At 45.8% G+C, this 12,710-nt stretch overlaps 1 pseudogene; it reads right to left on the bottom strand.

Moving 5' to 3' along the window:
- Window positions 1-10,520: 10,520 nt before the first annotated feature.
- LOC128571674 (ATP synthase subunit g, mitochondrial-like) lies at window positions 10,521-12,162 on the bottom strand (annotated as a pseudogene).
- Between the last annotated feature and the right edge of the window lie 548 nt (window positions 12,163-12,710).

The following is a 12,710-nucleotide window of genomic DNA, read 5'->3' as shown; positions in this document are numbered from 1 at the left end:
AAATTTTATTTGAGACAGTCTCACTTTGTCACCCTTAGTAAAGTGCCACAGTTTCATAGCTCGCAGCAACCTCAGACTCAGGCTCAAGCACTCCTCTTGTCATGGCACCCGCCACAACGCCCAGCTATTTTTAGAGACAGGGTCTTGCTCTTGCTCAGGCTGGTTTTGAACTCCTGAACTCGAGTAATTCACTTGCTTCACCCCTCAGAGTGATAGGATTACAGGCACGAGCCACTGTGCTGGGTGAGCACCTAGTCCTTGACAATCCACTGCACTCTAGACAAAACAAAATATGAACCCTGAGCCTCAGTTTCCTCCTCTGAAAGATGGAGATAGTATCTACAGGGTCCTCTCAAAGTGCTTTTGCAAACTTTACAAGATAACATAAGGTAGGAGCTACTGATAGGTAGATAAGCATACATTTCCTGTGACCCTGGAAATGTCATTAAGGCCCTTAGAAGTAGAGTTCTAATGTTTGGAGAGATATCTGGAAGAGAGAAATCTACAAGTGAAAGAGGCTGTGCTGGTGGGCACTCAGAGAGGAAACTACCACCTTTGCACATCTGAATCACTAACAATGGTTTTTGTTGCTGAATGTGCTACTTTGCTCCTGCTAGTAAAGTCTTGTCAAACAGGAAACAGGTTTTTAAGGCAACAGGGTCCTTGTGAGTTCAAACTTCTGCTTTCAAATGTTCTTACAAGATGCACAATTGGCACCGACTTACAGGAAATATTTGATTGAAATCGGAAGGCACTGGCTCTGTGGGCCCTGCTGTATATTGTCTACAGGCTCCTGCTGACATGATTCTGGTCCCTAAGCACTATATCGCCAATGGGGAGGGAAACCAAAGTCCCAGAGTGCTTCTGGGGCATAAGCACAGCCTGCCCAGCAGTAGGAAAAGAAAAGGGAGAGGAAAAGCGCCTGGCAAGAATTCTTCTCAGAAAAGAGAAGGCCGAGACTGAACTCGGAGTGACATATTTATGAGCTCAGTATCAGTTGCTGGTGCTGATAAGCGTTGGTCATTAAAGGAAGGAAAAAGTCACCTTTGTGTATAAAATATACAAGATTCGTAGTCTGAAAAGACTGAACAGGAAAGCATTTGGTAAATAGAGGATATCCCTTAAAGTATAATGTGAAAATTCAATTGCTTCAAGAAGGAAGAACGTAGGTGTTTCTTTCTGAGTCAGATGTTGAGAAAATGAATGACTCCTTAATCTAAAATCAAGGTGAACTGGCTTTCAGCCTTCTGTGGTTCAATTCCGAGAAAGCAGAACACAGAAATCCCTTCCCCCCAGAAGCCCTTCACTTTCCCCTGTTGTGTCCCCTGCCTGGTGTCCACACTGGCTGGACGCCTGTGGAGTCAGCTGGACAGGAGTCTGCCTTTCACCGACACAAGGAGACCGAGCAAACTACCTGATTCTCCAAGTCTCTGTTTCTTTAATTACAAAATATGGATGATAATAATATTAGTAGTACTGGTCTCCTAAGATTGTGTGAGGATTAAATTAGACAATGCACTTTCATTACCTACCATGGAGCCTGGCCTGTGACAAGCGCTCTGTACAGGTGAGTTCTTGTTATCACTGCGCCATAGACCACTGGTCTTCCCAGAGTTTTGTAGTTATCCTGATGAAATGCCAAGAAATTCTTCCAGTAACCTCAAAGAAATTATCACACTCCAGAGCAGTGGTTCTCAACCTTCCTTTTTTTTTTTTTTTTTTTTTGTAGAGACAGAGTCTCACTGTACCGCCCTCAGGTAGAGTGCCGTGGCATCACACGGCTCACAGCAACCTCTAACTCTTGGGCTTACACGATTCTCTTGCCTCAGCCTCCCGAGCAGCTGGGACTACAGGCGCCCGCCACAACGCCCGGCTATTTTTTGTTGCAGTTTGGCCGGGGCTGGGTTTGAACCCGCCACCCTCGGCATATGGGGCCGGCGCCCTACTCACTGAGCCACAGGCGCCGCCTAATGCAGCGACCCTTTAGTACAGTTCCTCATGTTGTGGTGACCCCCCAACCACAAAATTATTTTCGTTGCTACTTCATAACTGTAATTTTGTTACTGTTATGACTCGTAATGTAAATATCTGATATGCAGGATGTGTTTTCATTGCTACAAAGGGTTCTCGACCCACAGGTTGAGAACTGCTGGCCTAGAGCACTTTGGTAGGAGAAGGTGTGGGTGGGAGTAGAAGAAGAGCATTTCCTGGAAATTCTACCACAATTGCGTTTCCTAATCCCCAGATGACCTTGGGCCGGGGATGCTGCCTCTCCCTCCCTCCCTCGCTCCAAGCCTCAGTTTTTAGAGTCTTCATCTGGTGTCATCAGGGGCCCCTGGATTAGGCCTCCCTTCAGCTATGCTAAATCTTTCCTTATCCTTATTCCTACTTCCTCTGGGAGATTCCGAGATTCCGGTCTGATAAGCATATCTCCCTTGGAAGTCAGACTTTGCATATTTCAGGACCCACCCGCACCCTCAGAATATTTGCCTCTACCATCCCCTAACTGGCCTGTCCTCATTCAGTCAGAATCGTAGGTTCCTGTGCAGTGATGGTTTGTGGAAAATATTCTTCCCTCAGGCTGGGTTAGAAAGGATTTTCTCCAGAAGAAAATAAACGGGCGAGGCAGCGCCTGTGGCTCAGTGAGTAGGGCGCCGGCCCCATATGCTCAGGGTGGCAGGTTCAAACCCAGCCCTGGCCAAACTGCAACCAAAAAATAGCCGGGCATTGTGGCGGGTGCCTGTAGTCCCAGCTACTCGGGAGGCTGAGGCAGGAGAATCGTCTAAGCCCAGGAGTTGGAGGTTGCTGTGAGCTGTGTGACGCCACGGCACTCTACTGAGGGCAATAAAGTGAAACTCTGTCTCTACAAAAAAAAAAAAAAAAAATAGCCGGGTGCTATGGCGGGCACCTGTAGTCCCAGCTACTCGGGAGGCTGAGGCAAGAGAATCGCTTAAGCCCAGGAGTTGGAGGTTGCTGTGAGCTGTGTGAGGCCACGGCACTCTACCGAGGGCCATAAAGTGAGACTCTGTCTCTACAAAAAAAAAAAAAAAAGGCAAAAAAAGAAAGAAAGAAAATAGACAGGCGAAAGGCCTTGTTTTTGCAGAATTTTCTATTAGGTAGGATAAATTTTTTGTCAATTTGCTTCCACCAAGTACATTGCAGGACATCCCCTGTAAGTGGCTCCTGTTTCTCAGGGAGCTGATTGCGTGGGATAAACATTGGCCACAGAAGCCTTGGTTTTCTTCCTGTTCTTTTTTTAAATTGATATGTAATAGTTGCACATATTTGGGGGATACATACAATATTTTGATATCTGCATGCAGTGTGTGATGATCAAATCAGGGGAATGGGGATATTCATCACCTCAAACATCTATCTTTCCTTTGTGTTGAAAATTGTTTAGAGAAAGGCCATTTTTCAGACCTATTAGCATTAGAATTGTGGGCCCTCTCTCTCACCTTGTCCCTTCTCAACCTTCCATGATCTCTCCCACAGTAAAATGATTTTAAGTCACTCCTCCTCCCTCCTCTCGTGGATTCTCAAACATGAAAACCCCAGAAGCCTCCTCTCCTCACATCTCACAATCCATCAGCAGATTCTAGTTTGCTTCCATTTGTTTTCAGAAGCCATCCTCATCCCTGGCCGGCTTCCCGCCTTTGTTCCAGCCACCGCCATCTCCTACTTGGTTTACTGCAGGACTCTCCTAACTGGGAGCCTGGCCTGTACTGTCAAGTCTGTCCCCACACAGCAGCTGGAGGGATCCATTTAGAACTTAAGTCAGAGCATGTCACTTCTCTGCCTACAACCCTCCAGTGGGCCCCCACCCTTTTGTGAGTAATGACGCCATCCCTGTGTGGCCTCCACGGTTCTACACCATCCACTTCTGAGAGCCCCTCTCAGCTTCACTGTCACTCTTGCACTTGCTTGACCCTGCTGCAGCCACATTGGTCTCAAACATCCCAAGCACAGCCCTACCCCAGGGCCTTTGCATGTTCCAGCTGCCTGGACGCTTCTTCCCCCACTGGGCACATGCTTCACTCCCTCGTCTCCTTCAGCTCTTCCTTGGAATCTTACCTTCTTTTATTTATTTTTATTTATTTATTTTTGAGACAATGTCAAGCTGTCGCCCTGGGTAGAGTGCCATGGCCTCACAGCTCACAGCAACCTCAAACTCCTGGGCTTAAGCGATTCTCTTGCCTCAGCCTCCCAAGTAGCTGGGACTACAGGTACCTGCCACAACACCTGACTATTTTTTGGTTGTAGTTGTCATTGTTGTTTGGCAGGCCCAGGCTGGATTCAAACCAGCCAGCTCCCGTGTATGCGGCTGGCACTCTAGCCGCTGAACTACAGGTGCCAAGCCTATTTTTTTTCTTTTTTTAAATTTTAGGTTAATATGAGGATACTCACAGTTAGGTTACATTGTTGGCATTTATAAGATACAGTCTGAGTTGTAGTCGTGTCCTTCACCCAGGACGTGGGCCATATACCTGTGCATTGCTCCCTGTGCATGGGAACTCGCAGAACCTTCTCCCCACCTCCTCACGTCTTGAATTTAATTGAGTTTTTCTCTCATGTGAGCATGTAGTTGTTAATCTACTAGTTTCAATTTAGTATTGAGCACATGTAATGCTTGCTTTTCCACTCCTGTGATACTTTACTTAGGAAAGCGTTCTCCAAATCCATCCAGGTTGTTACAAAAGATACAAAGCTCCATCTTTTTAATGGCTGAATAGTATTCCTTGTTATACATATACCACAGTATATTCATCCATTCATGTGTTGAAGGGCACTTGGGTTATTTTCACATCTTTGTGATTGTGAATAAAGCTGCTATAAACATTCGAGAGGAATGCCCTTATGATAAATTTTTTTTTTCTTTTGGGTAGATATCTAGTAATGGGATTGCAGGATCAAGTGAAAAGTCTACTTTTAGTTCTTGAGGACTCTCCATACTTCTTTCCATAAAACCTGTACTGATTTGCAGTCCCACCCACAGTGCACCAGTGTTCCCTTCTCTCCACACCCACACCAGGATCTGTTGCTTTGCGACCTTGTGATATGAGTCATTCTCACTGGGACGTAGATGATATCTCAAAGTGGAACCTCACTTTCTTTTTTTTCTTTTCTTTTTTTTTGGAACCTCACTTTCTTAATGAAGCCTTCCCTATCTTATTTAAAATTGTAACCACTGCTCTTAGATCCTCTGTATTCATTTCTTGGTTTATTTTTCTCCATATCATCTGTCACCATTCAACCAATAGTATATATTTGATCACTTCTTTTATTGGTTTTAGATCTTCTCTCGCTAGATCTCACTAGAATGTAAGCTCCACTAAGGCAGGAGTTTTTGATCAGTCCTTAGATCAATGCCAATGCTGTAATTATATTCAAGTTCAATAAATGAATGAATAAGATGGATGTCCTTCATTCAATGTCATGACTGATGCATGCATTCAAGTGAGACTGGGAGTCGGACAGAGCTGGTCTTAAATCCCTTCTTCCACCATTTATTAGCTGTATGGCATTGAACAAGACACTTGACCCCAGAATCTTGGGTTATCATCAATAAGTGGGAATGAAAATGTTTTTACTGCATAAGATTGCATGGCTAAATGATTTATAGAAAGTGCTTTGTTGAGTACTCAATAAGTGCTAGATATATTTGTATTATTATTATTACCATTGTGGTTATTTTCAGATGTCATAACATCCAAAGTAAAATTCTTCAGTCGCAGGATGGAAGAAAAAAAAGAAAAACGGAACCTTTTCTAACTAAATACCAAATAAGAGAGTGGCTGCAATTTGGGAATTTATTGGATTTCTCATTAGAAGTTGATGCATTCTTATTACTGTAGAGTACAACATCGATAACTTCCTTAGAGAAGCAAAAAAAAAGGCCTCGTAGGAAGTGGAAAAATATTTTCCAACCACTGCAGATTACAAAATAGACCCCCAATACTCTGGTTTCTCTTCAGATCACATAAATCTTTCGCCTTTTACAAAATAGACTCCCTGCATTAATCAAGTGTTTTCTTCTTCCAGGGGGGTAATCTTAAGTACATGACACAAGACAAACACAGAGCCATGCTCCATTAAATTTATGAAAGGATATTGTTTATTTTTATCACATTTATTAGACTTGAAAGATATCCTTTCGATCTCAAATCAACATCAGTGTCCATGTTTATTTCTGCGTTGCTGAGTGCTTTAACAAATAATAAAAGGCTGATCTTTCACCTCTTGAAATGCAGGCCAGTCACATGCCAGAGGGTGGAGGGTTTCAGAGAGTTAGGGTGTTAGCGCACTGCAGTGACGTCTTGGGGTTTTAAAGCGGCTTTTCCCAGCAGTTTAAAGCAATTGAAATTCAGTAAGATTCACAACGTGGGGAAAGCAATCAACTACCTGCCAGGAAAAGTGATCAACTCCAGGGAGGCTGTGTGGGGCCTTACTCAGCCCTCCGATGAATGGTAACAACACCATTCATAATTCAGAGCAGTTGGCTGTACTTGCCCCTGTCTATGCTAGGAGTGTTCAAGAAATAACCCTTAGAACTCTATCCCCAGATGCCCCACAACATCCCTGCCCCACCCAGTACTGCTGTCTTCATTCTGGAGTAGTCTAAGGAATGAAGAGGCCAAAGGTAGGACAGTGAACCAACAGGCACGCACCTGTTCCTTCCAACCCTGTGATTCCGTCTGGCAGCACCAGTGTGCACCATTCCTTGTCTCTGGTCCCTCTGCTCTATTTCTGAGATGAAGGGGGATTAGGGAATTGTTAGATAGTGAAGATTTCTCCATTTTTTAATTTTATTTTTTTGTAGATCTTACTACACTGCCCAAGTTGCTCATGAACTCCTGGACTCAAGTGATCCTCCCACCTCGGCCTTCCCAGAAGCTGGGATTACAGGTGTGAGCCACCATAACCAGTTTCACTGGTTTCTTACTATCAAAAATATCAAAATTGTTTTTAATTCTGGGTGGTGCCTATGGCTCAAGGAGTAGGGCGCTGGCCCCATAAACTGGGGGATGGTGAGTTCAAGCCCAGCCTCAGCCAAAACTGAAAAAATATATATATATATTTTTAATTCCAAATAAAAGTAGAGCTAGGATCTCAAATATTTGACCCTTGGGTTTTGTTTGTTTGTTTGTTTGGTTGGTTGGTTGGGGTTTTTTGTTGTTGTTGTTATTGTTGTTTTTTTTTGCAGTTTTTGGCCCGGGCTAGGTTGGAACGCATCACCTCCAGTATATGGCATTGGCACCCTACTCCTTTGAGCCACAGGCACCGCCTAACCATTCTCTGATCCCTTTTTTTTGAGACAGAGTCTCACTATGTCACCCTCCATAGAATGCTATGGCATCACAGTTCACAGCAACCTCAAACTCTTGGACTTAACTGATTCCTTGCCTCAGCCTCCCGAGTAGCTGGGATTACAGGCACCCACCACAGGGCCCGGGTATTTTTTGATTGTAGTTGTCATTGTTGTTTGGCAGGCCTGGGCTAGATTCAAACCCACCAGCTCCTGTGTATATGGCTGGCGCCCTAACCACTGAACTACAGGGGCCGAGCCTCTGATCCCCTTTCATCACAGAAACAGGGCGGAGGGATCCTGAGACAAGGAAATGCGCGAGTGTGTCCTGCCAGACAGAATTATAAATGCTCTAAGGGGTTCAAAATATTCTCAAACCCTACCTCGCAGGCATGCTAAAACCAAAGTACTAAGGGCTGAGCAGGGTGGCCCTGGAACTTGATTTCCGACTCTTCTTGGTTCAAAGAAATTCTACTGCTAGATCAGTAATTCCACAGCCACAACCATTTCTAATGTCCTCCCTGAAAGATTTAGTGTAGGAGCAGGGCAGTATCTCCCTTCCCGCTCCCCACTACACACACGCACACACACACTGCACCCTCACTAGTACTAATAAGCCCCCCACACACAATGTACTATATTTCCATCATCAGCCCCTGTGGACATTCACACCACAGTGTAGTCTGGCACCGATGCCTATGATTAGGTCCCCAGGAAAGCCACTGCTCCCCACAAAATATCAATTAGTGAGTATTCCCCACCAAAAGATACCCACTATATTCCCAGAAAGGGTCTTGTTCTGTAGTGGGACCAGGACCAACTTTCTCCTGAAGTACAGTGCTCACTCTTGAAGGCTGGGCAGGCTGGTCCTGGAGGTGACAGCAGACCATTATTTCTCCTGCCCATGTGTCTCCTTGTGTCACCTGCCCCCAGCAGCCAGACTTGATGGGAGGACAACCTGTGGCCAACAGAGAATCCTGAGACCCAATTGCCACCACCCCTTTGGAGGTGAGACGGTAACGAGGTGATGATCAAAGTCAGGGCAGATGGTCTAAGTCACTGAGCCATCTAAGAAAAGGTGAGGTCGTGGCATTTCACCTGAAAAAAGCAAAGGCCACCCCAGGGAAAGACCCTGAGAAACAGGCGCTCCTCACTAGCACACAGAAAGGCTCCCATCCCTCAGGGAGAGATGCTTCATGATTAAAACAGCACTGAAGACTGATAAAAGGAGAAACTTCCTTATGGTGCTAAGAACACAATGACTTGGGGACCTCTGTCAGGCAAGGCTTCTAATATTCTCTTTTGTTTTCTAACATTCTTGGGACTTGTAATGTTTGTGGGCTACACCATCCTGTGTTACACGTTGAACTTGATGAGCTTTAAGATCTTGGAAACTTCCAAATTTGGTGATTCTGTGAAAGCAACTGCTCCCTTGCAGTGAGTTCCCCAGAGTAAGTGCCAGTGGCCTCTAGAGTTGCCCCGTGGTCAGTTGGGCTGCCCTGCAAGTGAATCGGTGCTGACCAGCCCACCCAGGAAGCCCTTGAGGATGGAAGGGTCTCCCAGAGTGTCAGCACCCCAGCCTGGAAGGAGACTCTTATGAGAGCTCCATAGTCTCACCTCTGGTTCACTGATTACAGAATGCCTGAGATTGCTCCTTCCTTGTCTAATAGCTCAGTCATTTAATCACACACTTCTTTAAAAAAAAAAAAAACCTCCCAGTTCTTTCTCCTGATACTGAGTGTGAGGAGTAGCTGTGGTCAGAGGCAAAAGAACAAAGGATCCCCTCCACCAGAGAGGAAATACAGAAAGGATTATCCTTTCTCAAAAGTACAATAATGAAATACTTTCCTTCCCCTCCTGGACAGGCAATTTTATCAGTGCTCACTGTTAGGGGAACAAGATGCTATTGTCTTGGCTTAACTGGCATCGCCTCTCCCCTCCTCCAAATGATTGGTGGGATGTCTGCTAAATGCTTTCCTCTTGAAGGTACTTTTACACATTGCACCTTTCATCTGGCGAATGCCTGGGCCCTTCCAAGGTTCCGGTGGAAAAACAGTTCATCAGGAACTGCCTCCTTCCCTGAGCCTCCAGCTGCTGTTTCCCAAGGCTCTGGGGACCCTTCCTGGCCCTGTTTGTTATCTCTGCCCCTCATCTCCTCACAGCAAGGGCCCCAGAGTGGCCACTAAGGGAGGCAGCCTCCACAGTCCCTAGAAAGGCAGAGAATTTGCAAACTAGAGGGACTGTCTATACTCTCTGGGTCTTCACTGAAATGCCACAGCTGCAGAGGTTTAGGGGAGCCTAGGGACGGAACCCATATAGGAAGAGAATTTTGTAATGAAAAGCATTGACTTTCTGTCCCTTAGAGTGGAAGACAGGGCAGAGTCGAGCAGTCAGTAAAGAGTCGCTCAGGTCAGAGCTTGCATGACCTAATGGAGCTGCCTCTTCCTTATTGTTCTTGCCAGACACTGGCCAGCTGTCCCCTCAGCCAACAAAGTCTGGTCGGCTCCACAGAGCAGGGCTGGGTGGGTGGCCACCGCCCTTATCTCCACCACCTTCTGGCCGGGAGAACGTGGAGGCCTCCACCATAGCTGCCTGCCTGCCTGCCCCTCTGAGAATCTTATTTCCAGAGGAATTTGAGAACACAGACACTTAAAAAGTGACCAGAGTGAGAAGGTGTAATCTCCCAAGAACAATGGAAAGTCCCAGGATCAGGCAGCTAGATAGCGCAAGGCCCTTACATACAGAGCCCCATTTTGTTCCCTGCCCAACCTGAGCTTTTCTGATAACTGCATCTGATGACTAAGGTACCTCCCACCCCACCCAGCCCTAAATTATGCATATTAGTGAAAAAGACTCTGAGATCTCAGGTTAGAACTTCAACACAAGAACAAGTTAATAAATTCTAAGAGGTCAAATTAAACGTACACCTGAGATCACTGCTCATTCCCACCATTTTAGCTCTTCTCCTCCCTGCACCCACCCATGACAAAAAGAGGACAGAAATCTCTATGGAGTTTTATTGGGAGGGGGTTGTTTTTTCTTTTTTTAATCAGGACTTTCTGCTCTGGAGTTTCTTCAGCCTAACTTGACAATGATTTGTGCTCTAGCACGTGTGCTTTTCCTTTCTTTTCTACTCATTTTATTCAGATAACAGTCTGCTCACACATGATCCACTCAAATAAGTCAAATGTAATCAGATGTTAAAGCTTGGTCTTCAAACATTATAGCCAATGATGCCACGCTTGCGTGTGATCTCACTGACGTAGAATTATATCCACGCCGGGCGCGGTGGCTCACACCTGAAATCCCAGCACTTTGGGAGGTGGGCAGATCGCCTGAGCTCACAAGTTTGAGACCAGCCTGAGCTAGAGTGAGATCCCATCTCTAAAAAAATAGCTGGGCATTGTGGTGGGCACCTATAGTCCCGGCTACTCTGGAGGCTGAGGCAAGAGAATCGCTTGAGCCCAAGAATTAGAGGTTGCTGTGAGCTATGATGCCACGGGACTCTACCAAGGACATGAGACTTGTCTCAAAAAAAAAAAAACACATCCACACCTCAGTGGCCACCAAAGCGTTCAGCACAGCTTCCTTAACTAGGAGCTGTTTGAAGCTACCAGTTTGAGCACTATTGACTATTTTTTTTCAGGCTCTGAAAAGCTCTAGGGATCCCAGCAGGAGATAAAGGAAGGAACCAAAATGTGGTCAGTTGAGGCTTTGAATAAGTCACAGCAGCGGTCACCAGCGCCAGGGCTTTCTCTGCGAGGTTACGGACAAATTGAGCCACAGTGCTAGGATGGAAAGTCCATCACTCCAGACGGCCAACTGAATGTCAGCATGTGTGTTTCAACAGCCCTGTTCACGGTGTATAATGAGACCCAGAGGAAACCAGGGCTCTGAATCAGATTACACCCCACAGTAGTGAATGACCCCAATGAGCTGGCAGGCTTCCATGTCCAGAAGCAAGGGACTTGTAGATGTTTTCTCCTTGTGGCATTATTTGTTTTTTTTGAAGTCTGGATAGTCCAAAAAGACTTGGCCAAAAATAACTATGAAAAGAGAGGACCCCCAAGATTATCTTCTACTTTTTTTAACTGGATAGATTCTCTCATTAGAACTGAACTTCGTACCTTCAGTTGCAAAAAGAAAAAAAAAATTTTTTTTTGAGACAGAGTCTCATTATGTCACCCTAAGGAGAGTGCTGTGACATCACAGCTCACAGCAACCTCAAACTCTCAGACTCAAGCGATTCTCTTGCATCAGCTTCCTGAATTGCTGGGTCTATAGGCACCCGCCACAACACCCAGCTTTTTTTGTTTGTTTGTTTCGGTTGTAGTTGTCGTTGTTTGGCAGGCTTAGGTTGGGTTTGAACCCACCAGTTCCAGTGTATGTAGCTGGTGCCCTAGCTGCTGAGCTATAGGTACAGAGCCCAAAAAGAAAATTTTGCAAAAAGTCAAGAAAAGAAGGCAATTCCCCCCATTTGGTTGGAAGAACATGATGAACCTTCATTTTTCAGTTTTCATTCTGGTATGTAAGATTCCAGTATTAAGCTGCCCAGGATAAAATCCACGGCATCTACCCGTGCTACCATGTCTCAGATGGCTCTGTCCAAAGGGATGATTACAAAGCTTGTGTGAGTCAAAGAAAGATTGCACCAGGCAGTACCTGGCCAAGTTGTCAGACTCCGAATTGCAAAGGAAGCCTCATCCTTTGACGCCTCTCCAGCTTGTGTGAGAAACTCAGAAAGTAGAGTGGTGGTGACCTCATTGTATGAAGTCCCCTAAATCAAGAGTGACTCACCTTCCCCCACAGTGCCCAAACATGCAGAGACAGGTGGCAGACCCTCTGAGAAAGGACATGGCGTTAGAATGCAAATAGATCTTAGTTGTAAAATTCAGTTCATGAGGGGCGGCGCCTGTGGCTCGAAGGAGTAAGGCACCAGCCCCATATACCAAAGGTGGCAGGTTCAAACCTGGGCCCTGCCAAAAAAAGAAAGAAAGAAATTCAGTTCATGAGAACCATGTTGTTGGTGGAGGCTTTCCCCACTGGCAAATCTGGTGTGGAAAGGGGGGTTAGAAGGGGAAGAGGAGTAAATTTTTCCCTAACCCAACCACGCTGAGGAAAGTGTTCACGTCCACCCGAGCTGCAGCCCCAAGCTGAGAGGGTAGGAGGGAAGCATTGGGCCTCTTCTCCTTTGATAGCCACCGGTGACCCTCTTTGCAAACTGCTGTCTCTCTGCCTAGAGGGTTGGGCAGTGACCTGTCTGACTGAGGGGTTCAAATCTTCTCAGGCAGCAGAACTTCTGAGAGAAAAGAAAAAAAGCAAACTTAAGGGCAGAAGGGAAAGGGTTACCTTCAAAAACACACAGCAAAGTTCATTGGTCTGTTTGTATTTCAGTCCCTACATT

This window comes from Nycticebus coucang, chromosome 19, assembly GCF_027406575.1.
Source record: "Nycticebus coucang isolate mNycCou1 chromosome 19, mNycCou1.pri, whole genome shotgun sequence".
Classification (NCBI taxonomy): domain Eukaryota; kingdom Metazoa; phylum Chordata; class Mammalia; order Primates; family Lorisidae; genus Nycticebus; species Nycticebus coucang.
Note: the sequence above shows the minus strand (reverse complement) of the source record. Positions and strands in the feature narration are given on the sequence as shown.